The sequence below is a fragment of the Ovis aries genome, chromosome 15 (genome assembly GCF_016772045.2).
Source record: "Ovis aries strain OAR_USU_Benz2616 breed Rambouillet chromosome 15, ARS-UI_Ramb_v3.0, whole genome shotgun sequence".
In the NCBI taxonomy this organism is placed as follows: Eukaryota; Metazoa; Chordata; class Mammalia; order Artiodactyla; family Bovidae; genus Ovis; species Ovis aries.
In genome coordinates this window covers 39,181,654-39,208,911 of record NC_056068.1, presented here as the reverse complement: position 1 = coordinate 39,208,911, position 27,258 = coordinate 39,181,654, and the positions used below count along the sequence as shown (strand labels likewise).

Genomic DNA, 27,258 nt, shown 5'->3' with positions numbered 1-27,258 from the left:
ATTTTCCAGGCAAGAGTACTGGAGTGGGCTGCCATTTCCTTCTCCAGAAGATCTTCCCGACCCAGGGATCGAGCCCGGGTCTCCCGCATTGTAGGCAGACGCTTTTACCGTCTGAGCCACCAGGGAATGTCTTACAAGAAGTACTCAACAAATGATGCTGTTACCAGGGTGCTGCACTGCCTTCATGCTCACTTTTTGCCAGTCTCCCCCGTCAGAACCACACCTCCATGCCCAGCTTTTTCCTGAACCCCCATCTCCTCTTTCTCTTCCTTTTAAGCCCTCCCCCACTGCAGAAATTCCCTGCTCCAAAACGTCTGAGATATAATTTGCCAATCCTCCCTCTAGTGATGGTCCAAGTGTAAAAATTTACTGAGTGTCAAATAAAGACAATCATAAGAATTGATTTGGGGACCACTGCTTATAATAGGGAACAATTACTGAGAGCTTGTAATGTGCCAGACACCACCCTTAGTCTGACTTTTTAATTACCATACTTGATCTTGAATTAGACAGTTACCATCCCCACTCTACAGGTATGGAAGCCGAGACAGAGAATGCATGCAATTTGCTCAAGGTCATGGTGTCAGAGGCTGGCAGAACCAAAACTGTAAGAGCCCTTCGACTCCAGAACCCGGGTTCCCACCTTTTGTGCTTGAAGAATACTGACTCAAGCAAGACATGTGGGTTCCAAGTCCATTTTCACCATGCTGGACTTACATTCCTCATCTGTAAAATAAGAGGGTGCAATGAATGATGAAGTGGGTGCTCTTACTTAATCTTCTTTACCTATGAGTTTGAGATTATGCCTTTCAGTTCTACAGATATGGATGCAAAGATGCAATTCCCCAAAGTAGTAGAAAGTAAAGAACTGTTTTCTCTGACCCCACACTCATGACCTTTCCTCTGAAGTGGCTGCTTCTCCAAGTTCAGAATCCAGTCATTAATTTTACCTAACCCATCCATTTCTAGAATCAATTTGAATTATGGATGGAATATGGTTTCCATTCTAGAATCACTTTTATAATTTCAGCCATTCTTCTTTTTCAGACTCATCCATTTATCTTTTTATTTCTGAACTAGATATATTACTGAAAACTGAAAGCAAATTTTCTATATTTTTTCCTGAAATAGAATTTTATTCATTCATTTCTGATTCTAAAAATCCACAGGAAAGTTGGGCATCTTTGGGTCAGCTTTCAGTGTAGCTCATAGGCCAAAGAAAAGAAATACAGTTTATAAAATGTATATTAAATATATTACAATATATGAGCCATGGTCCTAACATCACATTGTCCAAAAAATATATTATTCAATATTTGAATGAATGATTTTTCAAGTAAGGCAACTCTTTAACAACATTAACAAAAGCAAACAAAAAAGATCAGTTATCTCAAATTCCAAATTCTCTATCAGGAGAATGCCAAAGTGTGGGTAAACCCATATGATAAGTAGTATGGGGAATTTATTAGGGTATACAGCTTTTAAAACATGGAAAATTGAATCTCCAAATACTTGTGTATTATATGAAATATTCCTTCTTTGTCCTTTTTCTTTTTAGAAAATTCTCTTAATAGAAATAAATGTTAAATGTCTATTTAAACAAAAAAAACTTTTTGACAAATCAATTTTAAATCCCAGTTTGCTAATGCAACTATTTGAATGTTTGCACATTCTTGTTCATCCATGGTTTGCAATAGACATATTTTAAATATCTACTAAACTAATAGTTTATATTATGAAATTTTTTACTTAAGAAAGAATAAATATTTAATATATTTTATGGATTTTAGTTATTACTATTGGTAATGACTTTATGTAACTCCAGAGGCTAATATGCATAAATTTTCTAAACCATTCTCCTCACTATTTGGTATCATGGTCCATTTACATCTGATCAGCTTACATCTGCCAACTCCAAATTCCCAGTCCATCCTTCTCCCTCCCCCAACCTTTGGCAACCACAAAACTGTTCTCTGTGTCTGTAAGTCTGTTTCTGTTTTATAGGTAGATTTATCTGTGCCATATTTGGATTCTATATGTAAGTGATATCATATAATATGTGTCTTTCTTTCTGACTTCACTTAGTGTGATAATCTGGTTGTGTCCACGATGTGGCCAGTGACAGTACTCCATTCTTTCTCATGGCTGAGTAGTATTCCATTGTGTGGATGTACCACATCTTCTTTATCCAGTCAACTGTTGATGGACATTTAGGTTGTTTCCATGATAAAACGTGTTTTTATGGCTACTGCTACCTATTGCTATGTTGCTTTTCAGAAGAGTTGTACCAGTTTATGAAGAAACCAGCCCTGGTTCTCTCAAGAACTTTACTGGCACTGAATATTTTAAAAAGTAAAAATACTTTTAAGTATTTTTATTTTTGTTAATTTCCTAAGTGTAACCTGGATGTAAGAACCAAAGTGTCTGGGGTTTAAACCTCAGTTATACCCTAACCAGTTATCTGATTGGAGCAAGTTACTGAACATCACTTGGCCTCAGTTTCTGCATCTATGAAATGGAAATAGCACTATCTCCTAAGAAGATTTTTGAGATTAAGAAAATTTGTATATATTAAGCACTTAGTAAATGTTAAGAACTATAAAATATTATATGTTATTATGTTGATCAAATTTATTTAATCTGTAATTCTTTGGTTATTATTCAGGAAAAATTGTTTGTCAGGATAAGTGTTTAACATTTGTATTTTGTTCTCCGTAAATTTTCTCTTCATGTCTTTAGGTCACTGACCTAGTGAGACCTTGGGTTTTATTTTTCTTTTCAAATTTGAATTGCTCCTTCATATGCATGTATGGGGCTTTCCTGGTGGCTCAGTGAGACTCCCCAGTGCAGGAGACATGGGTTCAATCCTTGGATTGGGAAGATCCCCTGGAGAAGGAAATGGCAACCTACTCAAATATTCTTGCCTGGAAAACCCCACGGACAGAGGAGCCTGGTGGGCTATAGTCCCAGGATCACCAATGAGTCAGACCTGACTTAAGGACCAAGCAGCAACAACAATGTGCATGTATCCTGTAATTGAAAGTCCAGCCATTTTTGGTTGAATTATTTTCTCACTTTGTTGTTTACATGCTCATTTCATGTCACTGTTTTGTTTTGAATGCTTCACACTCAATATAGTTCATCATCTTTTTAAATGTAATTCTTCCTTTACCTCAAAGCTATGAAAGCTATTGGTGTTCAGTTGCCCAGTCATGTCTGACTCTATGATCCCGTGGACTGCAATTGGCCAAGCCTCCCTGTCCCTCTCCATCTCTTGGAATGAAAGTTATCCCTCAGCAAATGATACCTATGTCTTCTGTTTCTGTTGGATCCTCTATGATTTAGAGCTGGTTAATTTATTTAGCAGAGGCTGGATTTTGCTAAACATTTAGACCTTGACATGCAGAGGATAAAACAGAAACTCTTCCATTTGGGCGCCTGGAGAAATTAGGTGCCTTCCCAGGCAGTTACAGTGACTTCATTTGAAACAGTGGGGCTCTATGAAGACAGACTTGTTCATTTCTATAAGCAAATTGAATGAATCTGGTCTAAGTCCTTGCTGAATGCAAAAGCTCCTAGAGGTAAAACCAGGTAGTTCAGTTCAGTTCAGTCACTCAGTCGTGTCCGACTCTTTGCGACCCCATGAATCCCAGCACGCCAGGCCTCCCTGTCCATCACTAACTCTGGGAGTTCACTCAGACTCATGTCCATCGAGTCTGTGATGCCATCCAGCCATCTCATCCTCGGTCGTCCCCTTCTCCTCCTGCCCTCAATCCCTCCCAGCATCAGAGTCTTTTCCAATGAGTCAACTCTTCGCATGAGGTAGCCAAAGTACTGGAGTTGCTGGGTTCAAATCCTCACTACTTTTTAGCTATGTGGTTGAAGACAATCACTTCACCATCTGGGAGCCTCATTTTGTTTTACTGGAGATTAAATGCATATGAAAAGACTTAGCGTATAACAGCCAAAAATTAAACCCAACTTTTAAATTATTTATTTTAATGCAATATTCAAGATTATCTCATTTTCTTAGTGAGTCAGAAAAGGGAGTGGTTCTATATTAAATTTTTCCTTGTTAATCACATTTGGCTAGATGTACCAGAAAGTAGCTACTCCACAAAAGATGACTAGAATATGCTTGCTGTCTGTTTAAGACAAAATGGTAGCTTTCATCCTGTTCCAGTCTGTATGTTAGGCCTTAAAACAAACCTACAAGGTAAACAGAACATGAACTCTTCTCTTCCCTACCTTTGGAAAAGAAAACTGGAGCTGAGGAAGGTTCTGTGACTTGCCCAGTGTCACACAGAAGTGCCTTCAACAGAGTAAAAATGATCTCCTGGTCCCATGTACTTTCCAACTGTGAGTTTCTCCCTCTAGGTTTACAGTCGATTGAACTGGATAATCTCTGATCCCTCCCAAACCAGTTATCATAGTTATTAAGTTTTCTGGCTCTGGATTCCAAGAGACCTGATAGAATGCAGACTAGCTCTACTACTTTCAAGCTGTGTGACCCTGTTTGGGTCAGTTAGGCTTTCTCAGCCTGTTTTCTGAGTAGTGCCTGCATGCATGCTCAGTCATGTCCAGCTCTTTACGATGCTATTAGCCCGCCAAGCTCTTCTGTCCATGGAATTCTCCAGGCAAGAATACTGGAGTGGGTTGCCATTTCCTCCTCCACGGGGTCTTCCTGACCCAGGGATCAAGCCCACATCTCCTGTGTCTCCTGCATTGCAGGCAGATTCTTTACTGCTGAGCCATCAGGGAAGCTCTAATCTGTAGCAGAGAGCTAATAATTTTACCAAACTTAAGTTTTAGGGAAGATGAAAAGAAAGGATGCAAGTAAAGCACTTAGCACAGCATCTGGCAGGTAGTAAGTACCTAAAGTTAGATATCTGGAAGTGCACAAACTAAACCAGTGCTGTGTCTTTTGGTCCCATCTGGCATTTCAGGCACACAGAGCCATCACTTCAAGTCTTTGGGCAGGTGCCATGTTCCTTACCTGCCCCAGCTGGAAACAGCCTAATTAGATACAATATGAGGGATGTTCAGTGATTCATTCATTCATTCAGAGACGCCTAGTGATTCCTGTTGGTTTATCTACTGCCAGCACTCCTGAAGGGCAGTCACAAGATACTCGAACTTGACTCTATTGTACTGCTCCACTCTACATTTAGCAATGGCAAGATCTTCATCCTCTGCACCTGCAACCAAGGCTGCCTTTGCCTCTCTGGCCTCTGTGAACCCAACGTGCCCTTTTCATTGGACCTCTCATGTGAGGTTGACATTATCTGTAGCCCAGATGTGGCTAGCCTCCTGGGGACAGCACTACTCTCACCAACCACCTGGAGCCCAGACTTCACGTTCCTCCTCCTTGTTGTTGTTCAGTCATGTCCGACTCTTTGTGACCCCATGGACTGCAGCACACCAGGCTTACCTGTCCTTCCCTATTTCCCTGAGTTTATGCAAACTCACGTCCATTGAGTCGGTGATGCCATCCAGCCATCTCGTTTTCTGTCATCCCATTCTTTTCTTGCCTTCAATCTTTCTCAGCATCAGGGTCTTTTCAAATGAGTCAGCTCTTCACATCTGGTGGCCAAAGTGTTGGAGCTTTAGCTTTAGCATCAGTCAGTCCAATGAATATCCAGGGTTAATTTCCTTTAGGATTGACTGGTTTGATCTCCTTGCAGTACAAGGGACTCTCAAGAGTCTTCTCCAGCACCACAGTTTGAAGGCATCAATTCTTCAGTGCTCAGCTTTTTTATTCTCCAGCTCTCATGTCCATACATGACTGGAAAAATCATAGCTTTGGCTACGTGGACCTTTGTCAGCAAAGTAATGTCTCTGCTTTTTAATACCTATCTAGGTTCGTCATAGCTTTTCTTCCAAGGAGTAAGCATCTTTTAATTTCATGGCTGTTGTCACCGTCCACAGTGATTTTGGAACCCAGGAAAATAAAATTTATCACTGTTTCCATTCTTTCCCCATCTATTTGTCATGGAATGATGGGACCAGGTGCCATGATCTTCATTTTTTGAATGTTGAGTTTTAAGGCAACTTTTTCACTCTCCCATTTCATCTTCATCAAGAGGCTCTTTAGTTCCTCCTTGCTTTCTGTCATTAGGGTGGTATCTTCTGCATATCTGAGGTTATTGATATTTCTCAGGGCAATCTTGATTCCAGCTTGTGCTTCATCCAGCCCAGCGTTTCTCATGATGTACTCTGCACATAAGTTCCAACAGCAATGAGAGTGAAGGGAACTCCATTGAGGACCTCTTAGGAAGGTCAAGGAGAAGGCTGTATCACACACTTTACAGAAAAGTAGCTCCGAAGTTCAGCTTTGAAAACACTTTCCTTGCCAAAGCCCTCCACCCGGATACTGATAGTCTGACCTCCTCTCTTTCCTACAGACCCATCCCTTTTTGTGTTTCCAGTAATGCCGATCTAGCCATAGCCTTGAGTATCCTCAGTTCAGCTGTTGAGTAGTTCAGTCGTGTGCGACTTTGTAATCCCATGAACGGCAGCACGCCAGGCCTCCCTGTCCATCACCATCTCCCGGAGTTCACTCAGACTCACGTCCATCGAGTCCGTGATGCCATCCAGCCATCTCATCCTGGGTCATCCCCTTCTCCTCCTGCCCCCAATCCCTCCCAGCATCAGAGTCTTTTCCAATGAGTCAACTCTTCGCATGAGGTGGCCAAAGTACTGGAGCTTCGGCTTTAGCATCATGCCTTCCAAAGAAATCCCAGGGTTGATCTCGAGCTAGCTAATCCTAGAACATTTCCACCACCACACCTACTGCCCAATCATGCCTCTGGTTTCAAAGCCACATCCTTGAGCATCTCATCAAAAACTTTACCCAGCAAATCTAAAGTCTTCCTGTGGATGTGTGTGCACATTCCACCGAGAACATAGTATTATTTCAATAATGATGCTCTTGATTGTCCCGCGACCAAGTTTGCTTGATAGTGAGCTCTGTAATAGTAGCTGAATTTTGTCCCATGCTCATCATGCCAGCCACTAGGCCAAATGCTTCACAAGGACTTTTTCATTCATTCTCATGACAAACCTTTATATTTAGGGATCACCACTGCCCTGATTTTACAGATAAAACCCCAAGGTATGGAAAGTTAAGTCGCTTGCCTCCAATCATGCAGAAAGTCTCAGGCCTGGCATTACAGCCAGTTTGGCTCCAAAGCCCACAGTCTAAAGCAACAGGCCACCAGGGCAAAGACTGGGTGGTTATCAGGGCCCAGTTCCTACCCCCTTGTACAAAGAAGCCCCCATAATAGAGGGGTATTGACTGTTTGCTGAGGAGTCAGATTTGGTCGGTCTTATTTCCTGTCTTCTATTTTAGAACACCTGTTCCCCTCCCTTCCATTTCATCATTTAATTCAACTCAAAAAAAAAAAAAAAAAACCACCTCACATATGGAGTTGTCTATCATGTGCTGGGCACTGTGCCTGGCAGTGGAGAAACAAGGAACTAGAAGGCAGAGTCCATGTCCTTATGTGTGAAGGTCGCTGCAGGTAAGAAAGACACAGTGTCCAATAAAGTAGAACACAGCATTGAAAATGCCACATGGGAGGCGTTAGAGTACAGAGGTGACCCTGCACCGGTGAGGGCACTGCCTCTGGTGGGAGAGGCAGAGAAAGGTGCTAGGAAGAAGTGGCAACTGAGCTGGACTTTAAGGAAATGGGGATGGAAAAGAAAATAACTCTCAGCCAGAGAGTCACAGCACTGTGTCCCAGTTTCATCCCGCTGTGTAATAAAGATGGGAAGGAAGAAGCAGAGCAGTCAGAGGAGGAGTGCAGGGGAGGCCAGCTTGGGGCAGCCTGAACCCCAGGAGGGAGACTGGGAGTCAGAGAGGCGCCTGAACAGAGAGAGCTGGGGTTCTCTCTGTCTTCAGAGAGCACTCTGAGGACACCATGGAGAAGGGACAGCAAGGTGTCCGCACCATAGCCTGCAGACCTGTGAGGAGGCTTGTGGAATGGCCCACAAGAGGAGGAGACAGTGGTCTGGGTTTGGGAGGAAAGGGAAGTGTTTGAGGAGTTCTTAATAAGATGTGGAAGCTTTAACATTGTAGATTTTATCCTTTAAATTTGGTGATAGCATGATTGTTTAACTACATCCATTTAGTTTTTCTTGGTTAATTCTCTAAATTTTCATGACTTGGGATAAGATTCCCTGATTTATCAAATTGAGAAATCCACTTTATTCTCTGAGTATATTTACTCAAGTCCAGTTAGGAGTAAGAAGCCCACGTTGCCCACCAGCTATTTGTTTTCATCTATCTTTTTCTGACCTCTTTCTCAGAAAGAGTTCAGGATATCTCATCTCAGATTTACAATTTCTTGCTGAGATTTTAGAAAATTGGGAGTTTGAAAAAGTGTGGCACAGAGCAATAATTATCTTCCAAAAAGGCCAGGAATGAGTCCACCTAACCCAAGGGTAGCATCAGTGATGTGTGGGCCCTGGGAGGGGATGCCATTACTGTTTCTTCAAATTCTGACCTATAAAACCAGATAGGAGAGTGGGCAATTGTGTCTCCAGACCTTCACAACCCAGGTATTGGCTGACATGTAATAAATGCTTGCCTGATGAAGGAATGAGCAAACAAATAAATTGGTGAATGAACAAGTGAATTGAATGAATGAAATGGAGAGCAGGAGTGAGACAATTTGCATGTGGCCAAATAAATCTGAACTTGTTTAAACTGTATACCTTCAACCTTAGAAAAACTAAAGAAGCTCAGACAATTCATTATCCAGTCTTCTCAGAGGGGTCCAAATGGTGGAACCACAGGCGATAGCCCAGGATCTGGTTCCTGGTAATGAGAATGTAAAGCCCTGAAACTGAAGCTATTAAAATCCAATATGAATAGCTCAAGACCAGCAAAGCAGCCTCCTGAGTGGAGTCCTCTTTCTGCCTCTAGTCTATCTCTACAACAATCTATTGGAGCTACTGTTCTAAGAGAGAAATGGGATGAAATCTCTGTGGTGGGAAACAACTACCCCCCGCCACCTATCCAAAAAAGGGGAATTAACATTGATGAGAGCCTACAATATGCTGTGACTGTGCCAGGAATTTATACTTCATCTTGTTTCATCCTATCAACAGCCCTGGGCTGGGCATTATTTTCTCATCTTATAAACGTGGATGCTGATACTCAGAGAGGTATCAGCATAGAGACAACAAGTAATGGAGCTTAGTCATAGAGACAACAAGTAATGGAGCTCAGAGTCAGTTCACTCCAAACCCCAGGACGTTTCTACTCACACTGCCAGGAATCCTTTCCACTGTAGCACACTGCCCAGAAGCCTCCTGCAGGCCCTTTATGAGGTACTTTCAGCCCACACATCCAACGTTATCTCCCTGACTCCACAGCCTTCTCTCCCTGAGCTCCTGCCACAACCAGCCATGGAATATTTTAGGAGTGGCCATGAGTTCCCAGGCCACAGACCTTTGGCAGTGCTGTCATTCTCTGGTCTGTATACCTTCCCCCCTTCTCCACCTGACAAACTCCTATTTATCCCTCAAGACCCAACTCAAATAGCCCCTCCCTGTGAAGGATCACTCTGATCATTCTCCCCTACCTAGGCAGTTGATGGTCTCCTGCCCAGGGCTCCCATTGCCCTTGGTACCTACCTCCATCATGGCAAGCAGCTCTCAGTCTGTTTGGCATCCCACTAGCCACAGTTCCACGTTTCAGAATCCACTGCAGGCAGATTCGGTTTGCTGCCAGCCCTCCAGCTAGGCAGATGCCACCTCGCTCTGTGGGAAACACTCACACAGCATTCCCTACAATGAAATCAGGCAACTGTTTTAAAACAAAATCCTTTCCCGGTGGAATTAACCATCAGGTGAGCTGTAGTTTTATTCACAGTGGAGCATGTGAGTATGTGGTGACTTTTCCCATTTTGCACAAGGCACTACATTCCTCTTTTTTTTTTTTTCTATGACTGTGAAATGTATGGGCTATGAAACCTTGACATTAAATTAGCCTCACACTGTCCCCGCTCCTCCCACTCCTGTGCTATGAATAGTAGACTGTGCTGAGAGCAGGACAAATGAATCAATCGTGACACCGCTTTACCAGGGAGGCTGAAGCTCAGGATTATGGAATAGCTGGCGGAGGGTTTGTGATCCGCACACAAGCCACTATATCATTCATTTTCTGCTGATCTTGTTCTTTTGTCTAGAATACTGTGCTGCCTTCTGCTCACCTGGTGGAGCAGGTCATGAGGATAATAACTATGATTTCTAATATAATCATAAATAGCTATTGTTGATTGCTTAATATGTTCCAGGCAGTTTTGTATGTTTTGCCATGCTCCCTTCACAAGCTTGCAAATGTAATGGCTTTGTGGTTAAAAACAGGTTCTGAAGTTAGACAAATGTCGATTTAAATCCTGCCGCTCCACTTCCTCGCTGTGTGGCCCTGGGCATGTCACTCAAGCTCTCTAAGCCACAAAATCCTCGTGTGTATAAAATAAGGGTAATAAATGTATCTGTCCTTGAGTTGCAGTGAGAACTACATTCATCACTCTTTGAAAGAACCAGTAAGTATTTGTCATCTTCCTATCCCTGTTCTGCCGGATGAAGAAACTGTGGCTCAGAGAGGTGAAGTAGCAGGCCAACTGTTACACAGCTACTAAGTGGTAAAGTTGGGACTGAGCCCAGATCTGTCTCTTTCCAATGCAGCATAGCAATACTATACAGTGTTTAAGACCTGCTGCTCGCTAAGCTTGGTGATCTTAAGCAAGTCACTTACCCTTTTCTCTGTGCCTCAGTCTCTCCATTTATAAAATAGGCACGATGGGTTTGTTGTAACAAATAAATGTGTTGGTATATGTGCAGCTCTTAGAAGAGTGCCTGAGACAGAGTAAACAGTATGTAAGTGTTTGTTATTACAATATTTTTTCTGATTTTCCTAATTTTCCAGCATTGGGTCTGGTTGAACTCTCATTACAATAGTTAGGGTCAGCGATGGTGGAAATTCAGACAGTTGGTCTGGACAGTTCAGCTCGTCCCACGTCACTAAGTTATTTCCCAGGTCTCTAAATCCTCTCCAGGAAAAACATTCCTACTCTCTTCAACTGCTCCTAATGACATTGTTGTAAAAACTGTCACCACCACTAACCGTGCCCTGGTTGCCTCATCCTCTAGAGCAGGGTTTCTCAGGCTTGACAGTATTGATAATTTGTTGATAATCTGGAATATGTTGTGAGAGGCAAGGGTAGTCCTGTGCTGTGTAGGATGTTTAACAACCCTGGATTCTACCCACTAGATGTCAGTAGCATTCCCTCCCAGTGCAACAACCAAAAATCTCCCCAGACTTTGCCATATGTCCCCTTTTTGACCAAATGCAGGTCAAAATCACCCCCAGTTGTGGAGTGCTAGGTGTAGAGCTTGGCCTGCAAACAGACAAATTCTCGCGATAGAGTCTGGAGCTGAATGTGCAACACTTCTAAGATACTGCATCGTTTAAGGCACTTACCTTAGCTTCTTAGGCTGTGAAGCAGCTCTGTTCTGTCATTGAACTTGATGACGGCTAAGACCCCCAAGTCTTTTGCATGGTGCTGCTCCCTACGCAGGTGGATTTTTGACCTACAGTGCTTCTCTTCCTCTGAAATGTGTTAGGGACTGCTTAATAGTCCAGCCTGTATGTGATCACCGGGGTAATGCTCTTTCAAAACCACCTTCCTCCAGTCCCAGGAGTGACCACACTCTTCTATTCTTCTATCCCCAGTAGTCTGTAGGCCCTCTTCCAAACACCGCAGCCCTAGAAATTACCATCGATCTTTCATTAAAACTCTTCTGAGAGACTTCCCTCATGGTCCAGTGATTAAGAATCTGCCTTTCAATGCAGGAGATGCCAGTTCAATCCCTGGTTGGGGAATTAAGATCCCACATGTCATAGAGCAATTAAGCCTGTGCACTTCGGTTACTCAGTACGCCCATTCTGGAACCCATGTGCTACAACTAGACAGTCCACGTGCCTCAACCTCTGAGCCTGTGAGCCCGAACTGCTGAGCCCATGTACCACAATTAGAGTCCATGCATCACAACAAAAGATCCTGCATGCCGCCACTGAGACCTGATGCAGCCAAATAAATAAATAAAAATTAAAACCAACAACAATAAACTCTTCTTTCCCAACTTGGTCTCCACTGTGCTTTGTTTGCATCCAATGTGCTGTTTGTCTCAGAGGATTGTCAGCTGTTTGAGAGGTACCAGAGCAGGCAGGGAGAAATCCTACAGTTCCATTCATCTGCTTAGTGCTAAATCTGTCCCCATGAATGTTCTTTTAATCAAGTTATGTCCTGACCAGTTCATATACCCTTCAGCCTCTCCTTGTGTTCTAGCACATCGACACTCAACAACTCTCCCTGGCACTGAACGCCCTCCACACATTGTATCCACTTACCCATCTAACCCATCTCCAGATCCATCCACCAATTTAGTCAGCTCACTGCTTCTGCCCAGGAACAAGTCTGCCTTACAGTCCACAAATAGCTGCTTTCCTAACCTGAAACACCTACCTCATCCTTAAATCCTAGTCATCTTCTCAGGCATAGCTTAGCTCATATTTAGCAGCTATAGATTCATTTTGGAATGAGACAGGAAATAAAATGTAAACCCTATTTTCACAGCTAAGTCTCTCCTTTGTTCTCTAAGGCAGGATGGTGGGGTGATTGCTGTAGTCTGGCCAATCAGACAGGCATGGGTTCAAATTACAAGTCTGTAGATTTTATAACACTGTGACTGCAAGGAAATTACTTCACCTCCCTTCCTCAGTTTCCTTATTTGTAGATGAAGCATTTACTTATATGCTGGTGCCTATAGGACAGGGTAGATAAGAACAATAACGTAATGCCTGTAAAGCATTCAATCCAGAGCCCAGCATAGAATAAGTACTCCAGAACCATCAGCTGGTATCAGGTCTTCCCTGAGCAGTCCACTTCTTACTCATCTTCCTTCTGAATTCCTATGGGCCATAGACTATATGCCACCTGATATTGTTGTTGTTCAGTTCCTCAGTTGTGTATGACTCTTTGCAACCCCATGGACTGCAGCACACCAGGCTTCCCTGTCCTTCACTGTCTCCAGGAGCTTGCTCAAACTCATGTCCATTGAGTCAGTAATGCCATCCAACCATCTCATCCTCATCATCCCCTTCTCCTCCTGCCTTCAATCTTTCCCAGCATCAGGGTCTTTTCCAATGCATCGGCTCTTCGCATCAGGTAGCCAAAGTATTAGAGCTTCAGCTTCAGCATCAGTCCTTCCAATGAATATTCAGGGTTGATTTCCTTTAGGATTGACTGGTTTGATCTCCTTGCAGTCCAAGGAACTCTCAAGAGCCTTCTCTAGCACCACAATTCAATAGCATCAATTCTTTGGTGTTCAGCCTTCTTTATGGTCCAACTCTCACATCCATACCTAACTACTGGAAAAATCAGAGCTTTGACTAAATGAACCTTTGTCAGAAAACTGATATCTTTGCATTTTAATATGCTCTCTAGGTTTGTCAAAGCTTTTCTTCCAAGGAGCAAACGTCTTTTAATTTCATAGCTGTAGTCACCATCTGCAGTGATTTTGGAGCCCAAGAAAATAAAGTCTGTCACTGTTTCCATTGTTTCCCCATCTATACGACATGAAGCAATGGGACTGGATGCCATAATCTTAGTTTTTTTAATGCTAAGTTTCAGGCCAGCATTTTCACTCTCCTCTTTCACCTTCATCAAGAGGCTCTTTAGTTCCTCTTCGCTTTCTACCATAAGGGTGGTGTCACCTGCATATCTGAGGTTATTGATATTTCACCTGGCAATCTTGATTCCAGCTTGTGCTTCATCCAGCCTGGCATTTCACATGATGCACTCTGCGTATAAGTTAAATAAGCAAGGTGACAATATACAGCCTTTCCCAATTTGGAACCAGTCTGTTGTTTTATCCCTCCTTTATATACTGTCTTCTATTCTTCACTTGTATGGCTTGGTTGTGTCTCTCCAAATAGACTGCTTAAATACCCTGGTGCCAGGAACTCATTCACTGGACAAATATCTGTAGTGTACTCACTATGAGCATTGGGCTAGGCCTTATAGATGGTATGTGCACAGATATATCAAGTTTGGACCCTGACCTCTAGAAATTTACGATTTAGTGAGGAAGATAAGATGTGTACAATAAAGAGTCATAACACTGTAGAGAATGATTAGGGTAATTGGAAAGATGTACGAGTCCAAAGGCAGGAAGAATCCCTGTTGCCTGGGAGAATCAGGAGAGAATCTGGAATCAGGATCAGGAAATCCGGAACTTACAGAGACGAAGGATGGTGAAAGAATGCTTCATGGGAAGATGGGACAGGTTAGACAAAAACTTGGAGGTGGAAAGGCAAGAAGCTTACATAGGAAGCTGAATAGTTCTATGTGATTTTAGCATGGGATCTGTGAAAGGCGGCAGTGGGAGATAGGTTTGGGAGACAAGAGGGGTCTTGAGTATGAGACTGAAGAAGTTGTACTTCATATATGTGGGGCGAGGAACAACTGAAGGCCTGAAAACCAGGGAAAGGCATGCTCTGGGAGGATGGGAAGATCATTTATGAGACCACAACAGCAATTCACATTGAGATGGAGGGGGTTAAGTTAGGTCAGTGGCTACGAAGATGGGAGAGAGGGATAGATGTGGGCAAGACCCTGTGATGTGGCGAGGACATGGATTCCTGTGTGGTCTTCACTTTACCCCCTGTAATTGATTCTTCTCATGACAGCCAGAGGGACCCTATGGTGTTTGTATACCAGAACATATCACTTTCCTGATCAAAACCTTCTAAAGGCTCTCATCACACTTAGAACTAAATCCAACCCCCTTTCCAGCACAGTCTGAATGTACCGGTTCTCTGACCTTGCCTCTTTACTTTCAGCCTGTCACTTGATGCTTTCCAGCCTCTGAGCTTTCATTGCTCCTCAAATATGCTCCCACGCTGGACCATCTCAAGGGCTGTTCCCTCTGCCCGATACATTCTTTCCCCAATATCCGCATGGCTCGATCCTTCACCTCCTTCTGGCCTTTGCTCAAAGCTGCTTCCTCAAAGACTCCTTCTGTAACGAAAACAAGCAGTATCTCCACCCCTCACTTCTTATCTGCTTTATGTTTATTGACAGCACTTATCATTTACTAACTGACATTATAATACATGTTGATGTGTTTACCATTGGGCATCCCACTAGGATGCAAGTTCCTTCAGTTTGAGTCCCTGCTATATCCTCAGCATCAGTGTACAGATAAATAAAGGGGGAAGTCAAGGAGACACCAGTATTTCCAGTCTGGGTTAATAGTAGGAGCACCACTGACCAAGATAGGAAATACAGGAGAAGGAAGGATTCTGAAAAGAAAAATGAATTCAGTTTCCAACATTTAACCTGCAGTATCAGAAAGAGACCCCAGTATATAATCTAAGATTATATGGGAAAAGGATTGGGATTCAGGAGGGTATTAGGATTCAGGAATTAACCACAAAGAAGTGATTACTCAGCCATGAGACTGAATGTGCCAAGAGCAGAGCACCAAAGACCCATCTGTGAGGCACACCCAAAATGAGGAAACAGGCAGAGGAAGAGAGGTTTTCATTAGCTGTCCCTTGTTCTTGGGAGTAAATCCCAAACCCTCTTCATGTCCTGCAAGACCTTGCTCAATATGTCCCTCTCTTTACAGCTCCTACCTCATCTCTCCACCACCTTCAGCCACACTGGCCTGCTTTCAGTTTTTTGAATTTGCCAAGCACCTTCTCACCAAACCTTCACAGCTTTCCTTCTTTTTCCTGGAAGCTACCCCTCCAAATTCTCCACTCCTCACCCAGCTAACACTTATTCATCCTGCAGATCTCAGCTTAAATATCACTTCCTCAAACTGTCCTTCCTTGGCTTCCCTTCTCTGTCTTCCTCCCTATTTTTCTTTTGTAAGACTCTGGTAAGTAGATGGCTATACACACACACACACACACACACACACACACACACACACACACACAGAGATGCAACAGGTAACTGATACAAAGAAAATAGATGAGTGTTTGTCTGATGTCTGTCCTCTTAGACCGTATATTTTCAGGGGCCAGCGGGCTAGTGATGATGCCTGTGTAAGTCACCACTGTATCCCCATCACCTAACACAGCTGTGGTTCATAATAAATCCTCAACTGAAACACACTGAATAAATGTGCTGAAAGAGGAGCAAGAGAGATAGGAGGAGAACCAAAATTGTACAGTGCAGTCAGGGCAGATTTCTCAAGCAGAACAGGGCACTGGTACTGTCCAGGGCTGCAGCTGAACATGGCAGACTGAAGGCAAAGGAAAATGAAGAATCCAAGGGCCTAGATTGTCATGGCTTTAGTAACCCAATTTAAGTACAGTGATGAGGGAGAGAGACAAGGTGGTGAGGCCTGACAGCGAGGGATGAAATAGAGCGTGGGGAGGCGAGAAACAGAATCGGCTAGTGTAGACTACTCTCCAGGGAGACAAAATTAAGACGAGAGGGGGAATGGAGGCTGGAATTCTTAGCAGAGTCGCAAGAAGGAATCTGGGGGTAAAGGACCTTCATGTTTTTATCTCAGTAGAAAATAGTCAAAGGGAAAGGTAAAATATCAGAAAACAAGTAGGAGATAACTGAAGGGACAAAGCACCCGAAGAGAAGAGGAACAGGATTGGGGACTCAGGTGGAAAAGCTGAAGGTGGGAGTTGGGGGAGAAGACTCAGAAAATCTAGGCAGGTGTCACATGCTGCCCATGCTCCCATCCATTCAGGGCTTTCTATAAGTCCCTTTGAAGCAGATACTATTATCAGGCTCACCTAGGAGTGAGGAAAGAAAGAGTTCATTAAGTAGAGTATTCCAGGACACAAGACTACTTGATACCTGAGCTGGAATTCAGGTCCAAGGTGGTCAGTTTTCAATGCCCATATTTTCCCATTATTCTTCATAAGCACCCCAAAGGGTGAAGGGGAAGAGAAAGATTTTCCCCTCTAAGATGAGAAAGAAGGGAACATGGAGGAGGAGAGGGGAGTGGAGAGAGCTCCAGCAAGATGGCCTGTCCTCCACAGTCAAGGAGGAGGCAGAGGCAAATTTGGAGAGTGGAGCTCAGCTCTAGGAGTTGGAAAGGTTTAGAAGATTTCCTAGCAAGTGAAGGAGGAAGCAAGTTGCAGGTGATGAGGGGCTGGCCAAGCAGCAGAGAGGGTCCTTCTGAAGTTGCACCAAAGGAACTTGGAGTGGATCCAAACAGCCTAGTTTCCTGAACTTCCTCAGCAACAAGGAGAAGTAGATGCAATGGGAAGTGTTCGTCCAGGCCTAGAAGTTGGCACGGAGAAGGAAATGGCACCCCACACCAGTACTTTTGCCTGGAAAATCCCATGGACAGAGGAGCCTGGTGGGCTGCAGTCCATGGGGTTGTGAAGAGTCGGGCATGACTGGCGACTTCACTTTCACTTTTCACTTTCATTGGAGAAGGAAATGGCCACCCACTCCAGTGTTCTTGCCTGGAGAATCCCAGGAATGGCGGAGCCTGGTGCGCTGCCATCTATGGGGTCGCACAGAGTCGGACACAACTGAAGCGACTCAGCAGCAGCAGAAGAAGAAGTTAGCAAGGAGGTGGATGAGGAGACTGCGGCAGAAAAACAAGAGAGCCAGAGAAGGAGCAGCATTTTTGCAGTGACTGAGTCTAGGGTCGGGACTGGGTTGATGTTAGAGACATTAGAAGAGAAAGGATCTTTGTTGTGAAAATGAAGTTTTGAGACCAGCACAGTGGAAAAATCATTAATATGAGGATGAGAATCCTTCAGGGAGACAGTAGGAGCTGGAGAAGTGAAGGCCATAAGCCTAGTGGGGAAATTATTGAGGAAGGAAGGGGACGTGCCCAGAAGGCAGTTAGTCATGGTACCTTGCTTATGTCTCTGTTTACTTGCTAAGTCATGGCCAACTGTTTGCAAACCCGTGGACTGTAACCCACCAGGCTCCTCTGTCCATGGGATTTCCCAAGCAAGAATACTGGAGTATGTTGCTATTTCCTTCTCCAGGGGATCTTCCTGACCCAGGGATTGAACACAGGTCTCCTGTGTCTCCTGCTTGGCAGGTGGATTCTCTATGACTGAGCCACTGGGAAGCCAAGTCATGGCACGAGGGAATGCTAAATGGATGGAGTGGGCTTTAGAAGAGGGAAGGCCATTACCAGACAAGGATAAGCCTATGGTCTGTGATCTAGCAAGAAAGGCATGTGCTTATCAGTTCCCCAAGAAGAGAGAGCACAGGGAGGTGGAGCATGAGTGGCCTCTGGGGAGAACTCAGAGAAGAAAGCAGGGTCTTGAGAAGGCAGTCAACTTCCCTTGAGACAGTGGCAGTAATGCTTGAGGAGAATACTGACAACCCAGGGAAGTTCATCCTTATGCAAAAGCAGAAGTTCTTTGGGCTTAGAAAGTCAAGACTGAATTCATAAAGGAGTGAGGTAGCAAAAGAAGAGAGAGGAATAGCAGTATCTGAGGTTGTGCTCCAGCTGCTGAGTTTAAGTTATAGGGACTAATTCACTCCAAAAATAATTGTTGAGGATCTATGTGCTCAGTTAGAATACAGATAAGATGCAGTTCGCCTTCTCAAGAACCACTATTTAACAGAGAAAACAGATCTGTAGTTTCATGGTTAGAGTACAGTCAGATGGCTTAGGTTCAAATCACAACCTTGCTGCTTTCCACTTGAAGTAGACGAGTTATTCAAACTCTCTAAACCTCAATTTTCTCATCATTAAATGGAGATAAGAATAAGCCCCACCTCACTGGCTTGGTATGAAAATTAAACAAGATGATAACATACAATGAAGTTAGCCTGGAACTCAGTTCTCATCAATGCTAGTCATTAATATTAGAATAAAACGGAGAAATGCTGAATGTTCATGATAGACAAAACGTGGAAACAACCTAAATGTCTATTGACAGATGAATGAATAAAGAAGATGTGGTAATATATACAGTGGAATATAATTCAGCCATAAAAAAGAATGAAATAATGTCATTTACAGTAACATGGATGCAACTAGAGATTATCATACCAAGTGAAATGAGTCAGAAAGAGAAAGACAAATGCCATATGGTATCACTTCACTTAAATGTGGAATCTAGAATATGGCACAAATGAATCTACTACAAAACAGGAACAGACTCACAGACATAGAGATCAGACTTGTGGTTGCCAATGAGGAGAGGAGAGAGGAGAGGGATAGGCTGCATGTTTAGGGTTGGTAGATGCAAACTATTACATTTAGAATGGGTAGATAACAAGGTCCTAATGTATAGCATGGGCTTCCCTGGTGGGTCAGTGCTAAAGAATCTGCCTGCTAAGGAGACTCAGGTTCAATTCCTGGGTTGGGAAGATCCTGAGAAAGTAATGGCTTTCCACTCCAGTATTCTTACCTGGAAAATCCTGTGGATAGAGGAGCCTGGCAGGCTACAGTCCATGGGGTTAACAAAGAGTCAAACATGACTTAGCAAATAACACCAACAACATTTAGCACAGGGAACTATACTCAATATCCTGTGATAAACCATAATGGAAAAGAATATATTTATGTGTATAACTGAGATACTTTGCTGTACAGCTGAGATTGGCACAACATTGTAAATCAACTATACTTCAATAAAATAAGAAACAGGAAAAAAAGGGAAAGGGCTGAGCTATAAGTATGACCAGAGTACTTTTATTACTAGAGGAAATCAGGCATATACTTGATTACTTCAAGGAAAGAAAGTTCTTCAAAGAAAAACCTAAAACTCAAAAGCCATAAAGCAAATGATGGTCATATTCATTGACATAAAAATGTGAACCTTGAAAACATGCACACCCTCTATACGGCAAGACTTTATAAAGTGAAAACTAAATATTTGGAAAATGTTTAACCTCTGTAACAAACAAAACTTTATATACATACTATTTTAAAAGCCATGTCAGTATTCAAATTCATAGAGACAGAAAAGATAATAGTGGTTGCCAGGGACTGGAGGGAAGTGGGATGGAGAATTATTGTTTACTGAGTACAGAGTTTCAGTTTTGCAAGATGAAAAGAGCTCTGAAGATGGATAGTGATGATGACTGAACAATGTGAATGTACTTCATGCCACTGAACTGAGCGCTTAAAAATGGTAAAGATGCAGTCAGAATGACCATCATCAAAAAATCTACAAACACTAGATGACATGATCCTCTACATAGAAAACCCTAAAGACACCACCAGAAAATTACTAGAGCTAATCAATGAATATAGTAAAGTTGCAGGATATATACAGAAATCCCTTGCAATACTATACACTAACAATGAGAAAACAGAAAGAGAAATTAAGGAAACAATTCCATTTACCATTGAGATGAAAAGAATAAAATACTTAGGAATAAACCTACCTAAAGAAACAAAAGACCTATATATAGAAAATTATGAAACACTGATGAAAGAAATCAAAGATGACACAAATAGATGGAGAAATACACCATGTTCATGGATTGGAAGAATCAATATAGTGCAAATGAGTATACTACCCAAAGCAATCTATAGATTCAATGCAATCCTCATCAAGCTACCAAAGGTGTTTTTCACAGAACTAGAACAAATAATTTCAAAATTTGTATGGAAATACAAAAAACCTCAAATACCAAAGCAATCTTGAGAAAGAAGAATGGAACTGGAGGAATCAACCTGCCTGACTTTGGACTATACTACAAAGCTATAGTCATCAAAACAGTATGGTACTGGAACAAAGACAAATATAGATCAATGGAACAAAACAGAAAGCCCAGAGACAAATCCATGCACCTACAGACACCTTATCTTTGAAAAAGGAGGCAAGAATATGCAATGGAGAAAAGACAATCTCTTTAACAAGTGGTGCTGGGAAAATTGGTCAACCACATGTAAAAGAATGAGTCCAGAACACTTTCTAACACCATACACAAAAATAAACTCAAAATGGATGAAAGATCTAACTGTAAGACCAGAAACTATAAAACTCCTAGAGGAAAACATAGGCAAAACACTCTCTGACATAAATCACAGCAGGATCCTCTATGACCTATCTCCAGAGTAATGAAAATAAAAGCAAAAATAGTAAGTGAGACCTAATTAAAGATAAAAGCTTTTGCACAAGGTAAGCTATAAGTAAGGTGAAAAGACAGCCTTCAGAATGGGAGAAAATAATAGCAAATGAAGCAACTGAAAAAAGAATTAATCTCAAAAATATACAAGCAGCTCATGCAGCTCAATACCAGAAAAATAAACAACCCAATCAAAAAATGGGCCAAAGAACTAAATAGACATTTCTCCAAAGAAGACATACAGATGGCTAACAAACACATGAAAAGATGCTCAATGTCACTCATTATCAGAGAAATGAAAATCAAAACCACAATGAGGTACCATCTCACGCTGGTCAGACTGGCTGCTATCAAAAAGTCTACAAACAATAAATGCTGCAGAGGGTGCAGAGAAAAGGGAACCCTCTTACACTGTTGATGAGAATGCAGACTAGTACATCCACTATGGAGAACAGTGTGGAGATTCCTTAAAAAACTGGAAATAGAACTGCCATATGACCCAACAGTCCCACTGCTGGGCATAAACACTGAGGAAACCAGAATTGAAAGAGGCACGTGTACCCCAATCTTCATTGCAGCACTGTTTACAATAGCTAGGACATGGAAGCAACCTAGATGTCCATTGGCAGATGAATGGATAATAAAGTTGTGGTACATATACACAATGGAATATCACTCAACTATTAAAAAGAATGCATTTGAATCAGTTCTAAAGAGGTGGATGATACTGGAGCCTATTATACAGAGTGAAGTAAGTCAGAAAGAAAAACACCAATACAGTATATTAATGCATATATATGGAATTTAGAAAGATGGTAATGATGACCCTATATGCAAGTCAGCAAAAGAGACACAGATATAAAGAACAGACTTTTGGACCCTGTGGGAGAAGGTGAGGGTGGGATGATTTGAGAGAATAGCATTGAAATACGTATATTAACATATGTGAAGCAGATCGCCAGTCCAGGTTTGATGCATCAAACAGGGCACTCAAAGGCAGTGCACTGGGACAACCAAGAGGGATGGGATGGGGAGGGAGGTGGGAGGGGGGCTCAGAATGGGAGACACGTGTACACCCATGCCTGATTCATGTCAATGTCTGGCAAAAAACACTACAACATTGTAAAGTAGTTTGCCTCCAATTAAAATAAATTAATTTGTTTTTTTATTTTTGTTTTTTTAAAGTCTACAAACAATAAATGCTGGAGAAGGTGTGGAGGGAAACTTCTTGCACTGGGTGGGAATGTAAATTGATACAGCCACTATGGAGAACAGTATGGAGATTCCTTTAAAAACTAGGAATAAAACTACCATATAACCCAAATCCCACTACTGGGCATATACCCTCAGGAAACCATAATTGAAAAAGATACATGAACCCCAATGTTCACTGCAGCACTCTGGTGGCTCAGATGGGAAAGCATCTGCCTACAATGTGGGAGACTCAGGTTCGATCCCTGGGTTGGGAAGATCCCCTGGAGAAGGAAATGGCAACCCACCCCAGTACTCTTGCCTGGAGAATCCCATGTGGGGAGGAGCCTGGTAGGCTGCAGTCCACAGGGTCGCAAAGAGTTGGACATGACTTCACTTTCACTTTCACTTTCAGGACATGGAAACAACCTAGATGTCCATCAACAGATGAATGGATAAAGAAGTTGTGGTAGATACAAAGGATGGACTATACTCAGCATAAAATGGAATATACTCAGCATAAAAAGGAATGCATCTGAGTCAGTGCTAATGAGGTGGAAGAAGATATAGCCTATTACACATGGTGAAGTAAGTCAGAAGGAGCAAAACAAATATCATATATTAATGCATATATATGGAATCTAGAAAAATGGTACTGTTGAACCTATGTGCAGGGCAGCAATGGAGATGCAGACATAGAGAACAGACTTGTGGACACAGCGGGGGATGGAGAGGGTGGGAAAAATTTAGACAGTAGCATTGAAATATACATTACCATATGTAAAATAGAGAGCTAGTGGGAATTTTCTATATGACACGGGGAGCTCAAACCCAGTGCTCTATGACAACCTAGAAGGGTAGAATAGAGTTAGAGGTGAGAGGGAGGTTCAAGAAGGAGGGGACATATGTATACCTATGGCTGATTCATGTTGATGTATGGCAGAAACCAACACAATATTATAAATCAATTATTCTCCAATTAAAAATTAATTAATTAATTTTAAAAAGAAAGACATAAATTAGGCTAGAAATGGTTAAGATAGCAAATTTTATGTTATGTGTATTTTACCATAGTTTTTTAAAAAGCCATTACAAATGAGTAAAAAGTGAAATTGAACACTTCAATGGGAAAATGAATAATAGATGTAAATAATCACTTACAGACAAAGGACACTAGTGGTCATTAAGTATGAAAACCTATTCAATTTCAACAACAATCAAAGGCAGGAAAAGTTCTGACCAATTAGATAACAAAGGTGAAACACTGATAATATCCAGTCATGGCTGTGAAGATTCAGACATTCTTACCAGCCATGGTGGGAGGGTAACTGGGCACTGCTTTCTAAGAAGACAATCAGACAGTCTATCAAAGTACAAAATGGGATGCCATTTGGTTCAATAACATAGAAAGAGCCACTCAAATGTATAAAGGGATTTATCTCAGTATTGCTTGTAATTTAGAAAAACTGCTGCTGCTGCTGCTGCTGCTAAGTCGCTTCAGTCGTGTCCGACTCTGCAACCCCACAGACGGCAGCGCACCAGGCTCCCCCATCCCTGGGACTCTCCCGGCAAGAACACTGGAGTCGGTTGCCATTTCCTTCTAACTAGGAGCTTCCTAAAGAGCCATCAAGAAACTGATGTTTTAAAAGATGGTACAAGCACATAATGGACCAATAATCAGGCACAGAAAGATCAAGCTTGTTCTCTTCCAACGTGAAAAGAAAAATGAGAGTAATTGAAAAGTGTCACTCCTTTGTATTATTGTATGATCCATTTTTTACTTTCCTTTCTTTATTTAAATGAAAAGAAGTTAATGTATTGTTGTAAATGCAGAGAAAAGAACTCAGTAGTACCAATGGCAGTCTGGGAATGGGAAGGGAGGATTTTGCTTTGGACTTCATACACCTCTGTGATGCTTGCTTGAGTTTTCTAGGAGCATTTTCTAATTTTGCGGTGAAAGAAACAAATATGGGAAAATGTGGAAGAAATCAAAGTATTTTAGGAGCCCAGACACAGGAGTGACTAACAGCTTGGGGAAAGTGTCACAACGGAGATGGTGGCTGACACGGTGCCGTGAGGTGAACAAGAATGTGTTAAAAGGAGAAAGTGAAGAAAGACACTCCCAGGATCAGGGAGTGAACACCTGGGAGACTAGGGGGAGTGGGCCAGGGAGCTGGCCAGGCAAGAAAAGGCACTGGATTGATTAAAGCAACTACCCTAAATTACAAGTGGAATGTTGCCTTAAAAGACTACAGTTGGCCCTTCATAGCTGAGAGTTCCGCATCCTCAGATTCAACCAACTGCAGATTGTGTACTGTATTCATTTTCCTTGTTTGGTTGAATCTCAGATGCAGAACCAGAGATGCACGAGGCGACTATAGGACTTGAGCATCCGTGGCATTTGGTATCTAGAGTGGTATTCCCCACAGATACTGAGGGTTGACTGTACCTTCATTCACCCAAAAGTATTTATTGAACACCTACTATGTGTTCTGGATACAATAATAAATAAAACCCATATGAACCCTCTCTTTCAAGCTGCTCTCAGTCTAATGGGAGAAGACAGCAAACACATTTAAATAAAATAATAAAATAAAAATAGTTTGCAAGGGCCTTGAAGAAAATGTCAACAGTACTAAAATGGTGACCATGAGGAGGCTGGGTCTAGGCAGACCCTTCGGAGGTAGGTGTGTTTGATCTGAATCCTGAAGGATGAGAGCACTCACTTAATAAAGGGGCTGGAGGGGAGGGGCCAAGGCCTTTTAGGCAGAGAACAGCACATACAACACTAAGCAGAGAAAAGGCTTATTTGAAAATGGAAGATAAGTCAGTGTGACTATTTTTTCAAAATAACACCATGAACTGAGCTCACTGAACACCTGGAAATATCTGTGAACTTATCAGCTTTTTGTATTAAGTGGCATTTAAAATTCTTATTAATGCTGAGTTTTGTACTATAAGCTCCCCCCCCCCCCATTTAATTTAATTTATTTATTTATTTTTGGCTGCACTGGGTCTGCATTGCTGCACTCAGGCTTTCTTGAGTTGTGGTGAGCAAGGGCTACTGCTCCTTATGGTGCTCCGGCTTCTCATTGGATCGGCTTCTCTTGTTGCAGAGTACGGGTTCTAGGCATTCAGGCATAGTAGTTGTGGCACACAGGCTTAGTTACCCCTTGACATGTGGGATCTTCCCAGACCAGGAATCGACCCCATGTCCCTTGCATTGGCAGGCAGATTCTTAACCACTGGACCACCAGGGAAGTCCCTGTAACCTTTATTCACATATTAATAGGAATTTCTATATTTGTGGTATGTGTGTGAGACAAAGACAGACAGAGAGAAAGAGGGTGGGAAGTTTGAAATATAAGTATGCTATCTGTCTCTATTTTAAACAATTAAACACAGAAATCAGTGCTGTCTGAAACCATTACTCTTTGAAATTGATTACCGTAAGTTTCATTATGCAAGCCAATTATTACTGAAAGTCAGATTGAAATTGCAAAAAGCTTCAAGGAAGGAGAGCAAGGAGCTGGGGTACAGCATTTTTAAACTTCTGGCTATTATCTGAATAGCAAAGAGTATAATAATTGATATGCAAAACTCTCTTTCATTCAATTAAACATTGTTGATTTTTAAGAGTCTCAGAGCAAACACAGTGCCTATCCTCAGGGAGTTCGCAGACAAGTGGGAAAGACTGACCCAGGGACAATCTCACGCAGATAGTAACTTAGGAGAGAGCCTGCCTGCAATGGAAACACACATCAGGGGGCAAAGCACACAGTGAAGGGCGGGACTAGGAGCCTCTAGCAACAGAAGGTGATGTTGGGGGCGGGACAGAAGTAGGGGAATCTCATTCCACATAGAAGGAGCAGCGTGAATAAAGGAAGCAGAGCTGAGAGTACACAGTATTTCCAGGAAATAACTAGCAGGCAGTTGTGGTGAGAAGGTCAGGGAGTGGCTGGTGATGAAGCTGAAAGTTCGGCAGAGAATCAAGGAATGAAGGGCCTTGAATGGCCTACGAAGAACTTTAGAATTTCTCCTGTAGGTGGAGGGGAAAGGGTGGAAGACCTCAAAGATTTTTAGGAGGAGAGAAGTGATCAGAGCAGTGTTTAGATATCACTCTGACTGTGTGGAGGACAGACACCGCCCCCGCATCCCAGCCTGACCTCTGTACCCCCATGGTTTTAACGGGGGATGGAGAAAAGCATGGGCCAGTCCTAGCTCTTCCTCCCTGGTTGGGCGGACCATGCAGCACCCCCCAGCCATTTTCCCTGGGGATGGCAGGAAACAAGCAGGTGGGGCGGCATCCTCAGGAGGCTCGGAGCATGCGGCTACCCTCCTGCAGAGGAGACGCCTGCAGGCCTTGACAGGCTCAGACAGAGCTGAGACCTGGCTTCGGACTGCTTCCTAGAGGGAGCGGAGAGGAAGCTCATCCTTTATGTGCCCAAGAGACAATCCAGCACGATGCTGGTTATTTCCTAAGTGGAGCTTTTGCGATGACTCTATATTTCAATTTGGGAAAGCCTTTGTCATTTAGGAGTTATATTTCTGGCTGCAGATCAACAATGGCAAATATGGACACTGGGAACAGGCCCAGAGTCCCAAAATGATTAATATCCTGTGCTGTGAGATGTCAAAACGCATTGATAGCCAAAGCCTTTGGAGAGCCAGCAGTGCAGTGTGGTGGCAGTCAGCCCCTGGAGTCATTTAGGGGGAAAGATGCTATAATTCCATGATACTGAGTCAATGAAATTGAAAAAAGGATCCAAAAACAAACCTCGGGGCAGACGTTCATTTTCAGGAAATGCTCTAAGTTGGTTCGCTGAGGTCTGGTTGTCCACAGATTCTCCAGGGAAGCTCAGGGATCCTAGGCTGACTGTCCTCTTGCTCTAGACTCAGTCACTTGCTTTGGTCAGTTGCAGTCCTGCCCCTCCAGACTGTCACATATCAATTGCTC

At 42.6% G+C, this 27,258-nt stretch overlaps 1 long non-coding RNA gene across 1 annotated transcript; it reads right to left on the bottom strand.

Annotated features, from left to right (window-relative positions):
- Positions 1 to 27,258, bottom strand: LOC121816687 (uncharacterized). Its single transcript, XR_006056347.2, has 3 exons — positions 27,079 to 27,258; positions 9,643 to 9,795; positions 1 to 726 (listed from the first exon to the last, which is right to left on the bottom strand). It is a non-coding gene; the product is annotated as an uncharacterized LOC121816687 (long non-coding RNA).